Here is a 4,574-nt window from a genome sequence, read left to right as displayed (position 1 = left end):
ACAAAAAGATAGTTTCCCACGTACAAAATCACGATACAAGATAGTTTCCCCACAGATAAAACCATAAGATAGTTTCCCCACGGACAAAACCATGATACAAAAAGATAGTTTCCCACGTACAAAATCATGATACAAGATAGTTTCCCCACGGACAAAACCATAAGATAGTTTCCCCACGGACAAGAAAGACACCCATGGACAATCCCCCCCCCCCTTTTTAAAACCCCATCAACAAAAAACCTTGTAGAATAACACCCATGAACTAAAAAAAACATGAACTAAACCCCATAGAATAATGATCGGTATTCCTAAACGCTTCCGCCTTTCACATCACCTAATACCAAAGGCCCAAAAGAAGATTAATCGGGTTCTTAAGAGTGTTTTATCACGTTCTTTGTACAGAGGAATTGTCAAACTTCCATCAGGACCACAAACCTACCCAAGGAAATGCCTACAATCTCTACGAGGGCCTTGTCAAATGTGCCTTTTTTCGCGTCCTTTGTACAGAGGCATTGTCAAACTTTCATCAGGACCACAAACCTACCCATGGAAACGCCCACAATCTCTACGAGGGCCTTGTCAAATGTGTCTTTTTTCACGTTCTTTGTACAGAGGAATTGTCAAACTTCCATCAGGACCACAAACCTACCTATGTAAATGCCCATAATCTAAACTAAGGCCTTGTCAAATGTGTCTTTTTTCACGTTCTTTGTACAGAGGAATTGTCAAACTTCCATCAGGACCACAAACCTACCTATGGAAATGCCCACACTCTCCACGAAGGCCTTGTCAAATGTGTCTTTTTTCACGTTCTTTGTACAGAGGAATTCTCAAACTTCCATCAGGACCACAAACCTACCTAAGGAAATGCCTACAATCTCTACGAGGGCCTTGTCAAATGTGCCTTTTTTCGCGTTCTTTGTACAGAGGAATTGTCAAACTTCCATCAGGACCACAAACCTACCTAAGGAAATGCTCACAACCTCTACGAAGGCCTTGTCAAATGAGTCTTTTTTCACGTTCTTTGTACAGAGGAATTGTCAAACTTCCATCAGGACCACAAACCTACCTTTGAAAATGCCCATACTCTCTACGAAGGCCTTGTCAAATGTGTCTTTTTTCGCGTTCTTTGTACAGAGGAATTGTCAAACTTCAATCAAGACCACAAACCTACCCATGGAAATGCCCACAATCTCTACGAGGGCCTTGTCAAATGTGTCTTTTTTCACGTTCTTTGTACAGAGGAATTCTCAAACTTCCATCAGGACCACAAACCTACCTAAGGAAATGCCCACAATTTCTACCAAGGCCTTGTCAAATGTGTCTTTTTTCACGTTCTTTGTACAGAGGAATTCTCAAACTTCCATCAGGACCACAAACCTACCTATGAAAATGCCCACACTCTCTACGAAGGCCTTGTCAAATGTGTGCGCTCTGATGCCGCGGAAATAGTAAAAATTCATATACCTAAACGTCTTTGGCTCCTATTACCACTATTTTCCAAGGCACAGAGAAGATTAACCGGGTTTTTATGGGTATCTTTTTCCCGTTCAAGATGCAGAAGTCGGGTAAAACTATCACTTGTATCACAGAACAGTCCATGAAAAACCCAGCAACTTCTACGAGAGGCTTTTCAGGCAGGGGAAGTGACGCGCGGATACGTTCAAGAATAAGGGATTTAGAATATGGGTCGTTTTATAAGACATTTCGCAGTCCAAGAACACATATTTGACAAGGCTTTCATAGGAGTTTTGGGCATTTCCAGGAGTAGTTGTATGACCCTGGTGGTAGTCTGACCCTTCCAACTAATCCCCTCCTTTAGAATATGGGTAGTATTATAAGACATTTCGCTGCCCAAGAACACATATTTGACAAGGCTTTCATAGGAGTTTTGGGCATTTCCAGGAGTAGTTGTATGACCCTGGTGGTAGCTTGACCCTTCTTCTATACCGTGAACCCAAGAAATCACTCGTTAGAACCCAACTGATCCCCTCTTTTAGAATATGGGTCGTTTTTTAAGACATTTCGCATTCTAAGAACACATATTTGACAAGGCTTTCATAGGAGTTTTGGGCATTTCCTGGAGTAGTTGTATGACCCTGGAATCTGGAGAGGCAGTAAGTGGAGGAACATTAAGTGGAAGGACAGCAAGTGAAGGGACAGCAAGTGGAGGAGCAGTAAGTGGAGGGAGGAGCAGCAAGTGGAAGGATAAAATCGCACCACAAATAGATAAAAAAAAGAAGGAATAAAGATGCGTTAGGCGAGAGTCGGCGGGTCTTCTATACCGTGAACCTAAGAAAACACTCATTAGAGCCCAACTGATCCCCTCCTTTAACATACAACATAATATGACCCCAAAACCCCGCGGACAGAACACCCACGGACTTCCTGCCTCCCCTCCCCCCTTTACTAAGACTGACAGGTATGACAAGATGGGACATAAGCTTACCTCAACGACAGTCTTGGGCGAGGCTCCTGAAGAAATGATGAGTAAGTGAGGGCGATGACGAGGACGAGGAGGAGGAGGAGGGGGGAAAGGAGGAGAAGTTGGACAATGAAGCAGCTCCCACAAGTCTCTCTCTCTCTCTTCCTGTCTCTCTTTTTCTTTATCTCTCAGTGCTGTGATGACGAATATCTCTCAGTCTTTTTCTCTCACTATTTTTTTCCTCTCTCCCTCTTTCAGTAGTGACACGTTCTGACACTGACACGTCCTCGATTTCCTTTCCTCACACCCCTTTTTCGAACTTTTTGGTGGTGGTGGTGGTGGTGGTGGTAGTGGTGGTGGTGGTGGGCGTTGCTTCACAAAAAGATAAACAAATAAACACTTTAACACTCGACTATGCTGATGCTGTTCCTACTATTACTTTTATTATTATTATTATTATTATTATTATTATTATTATTATTATTATTTACCTTTAATTCTGCCCGCCTCGGAAGCTCAGGTGTATCACGTCCACACGAAGGGAATTTTTCAACGTTACTGTTATTTTATTTTTCTATCTTCATCTTTTCTCTCTGACGGGATGTTGCAATTCTTTCCTAGTAGTGCCTGTGAATCTGTTATCAAAGTCCACGGTTAGATTCGAAAAACAGGATTCTTCTTTTTTTTTATCTTTCTTTGTTTCCACACTCACACGAACGCACGCCGGAGAGATAAACAAACAAATAAGCAAACAAGTCGTCCTCGTTTCTACCAACAAGAGAGAAAAAAACAAAAGCGAGTCAGCACTTAGAGGACGAATAAAAACAAATCTCTCTCTCTTTTTCCCTCTTCACGCTCGTCCTCTTTTCTCTCGCTGGCTTTGAGGACGCACACAAACGCTCATCAGCAACACCACGTCGTCATCATCATCAGCAGCAGCAAGGTCTTCGTCGTCGTCGTCCCGCACGGAAACTTTTACCGCGGCTTAACTCGCTTGGGCTCAGTCAGTCAGTCGCGGCGTCTCCTGCTGCCCACTGCCTTCCACGCCCCCGCTCCAGCCTGTCATGGGCGGCCTGGATGCGTGCGTGCGGCCTCCAGCGAGCGTCAGAAGGCGTGTACTGCGTGGCGTGGGAGGCGCGGGAAGAGGAGGAGCCCCATGATGCCTGGCGGGCGTGGCTGCGGCGGCGGCGGCGGCGGCAGGCGCGGAGTGACCCTCTCCGTCCCGTGGCTGGCGAGGGAATGAGCGCGCGGCACCGCCACCACCACTGCCTCCGCTACTGCCAGGCACTCTCACGCCTCCTCCTCCTCCTCCTCTTTTTCCCTGCCCATCATCATCACCATCAGCCAGCCAGACCCGCCGCCTCTCGCTTCATACATCTTTATTCCTTTTTTTTATCTATTTGTGGTGCGATTTTGTCCTACTTGCTGTTCCTCCCTCCACTTACTGCTCCTCCACTTAATGTTCCTCCACTTACCGCCTCTCCAGATTCCTCTTCAGTCCCTCCCTCCATCATTTCCTCATCCTCCTCCACCATTATTCACCTCCACCACCACCTCCACCAACCCCTGACTCTCCACTTGCCTCTCTTCTCATCTCCACCCGACTTCTTTTCTTCTTCTTCTTCTCCTTCTTTTTTTTTCTTCTTCTTCTTTTTCTTCTTCTTCAATTTCTTCCTCTTCTTCTTCTTCCTCTTCTTCTTCTTTTTCTTCTTCTTCTTCTTCTCCTTCTTCTTCTCCTCTTTTCCTCATCCACCGCTGGACTTTCTTTCGTTCCTCCTTCCACCGCTCACCCTCTTCTTCTAACCCTTCTATCCCTCCTCCTCCCTCCATCACCGTCCTATCCCTTTCCTTCACAACTGTCCTGTTCTTTCCCTTCCATCACTCTACTTTTCTTCCTTGTCATTATTCCTCTTCTCCTATCTCCCTTCTTCCACCCCTGTCCTATCCCTGTCCTCCACTTTTCCTTTCTCCACCCCTGTCCTATTCCTTCCATCCACCTGCTCTGTTCCTCCCAGCTGCCTCTTCTTTCCTCCACTCTCTCTCTCTCTCTCTCTCTCTCTCTCTCACCTTTCCCTTCCTTTACTTTCTTTTCTTTGTACACTTTCCTTCAATTTCCATCCCTTCTTCTTTTCCATCAGTGTCCATTCCC

General features: G+C 45.6%; 1 protein-coding gene across 10 annotated transcripts in view; it reads right to left on the bottom strand.

Moving 5' to 3' along the window:
- The window catches only part of LOC126982978 (probable G-protein coupled receptor CG31760), a 158,247-nt gene extending 154,540 nt beyond the window's left edge, over positions 1 to 3,707 (bottom strand). For 8 of the 10 annotated variants that reach the window (XM_050835356.1, XM_050835350.1, XM_050835355.1 and 5 more), the window contains exons 1-2: positions 2,917 to 3,707; positions 2,450 to 2,797 (exon numbers count right to left, since the gene is read on the bottom strand). The gene's annotated coding sequence lies outside the window, so the exon portion shown is untranslated. The other 2 variants (XM_050835359.1, XM_050835351.1) reach the window with 2 other exon arrangements.
- Positions 3,708 to 4,574: the final 867 nt, after the last annotated feature.

The sequence above is a fragment of the Eriocheir sinensis genome, chromosome 52 (assembly GCF_024679095.1).
Source record: "Eriocheir sinensis breed Jianghai 21 chromosome 52, ASM2467909v1, whole genome shotgun sequence".
NCBI classification, from domain to species: Eukaryota; Metazoa; Arthropoda; class Malacostraca; order Decapoda; family Varunidae; genus Eriocheir; species Eriocheir sinensis.
The sequence above is the reverse complement of the archived record's forward strand: the minus strand, read 5'-3'. Positions and strand labels throughout refer to the sequence as shown.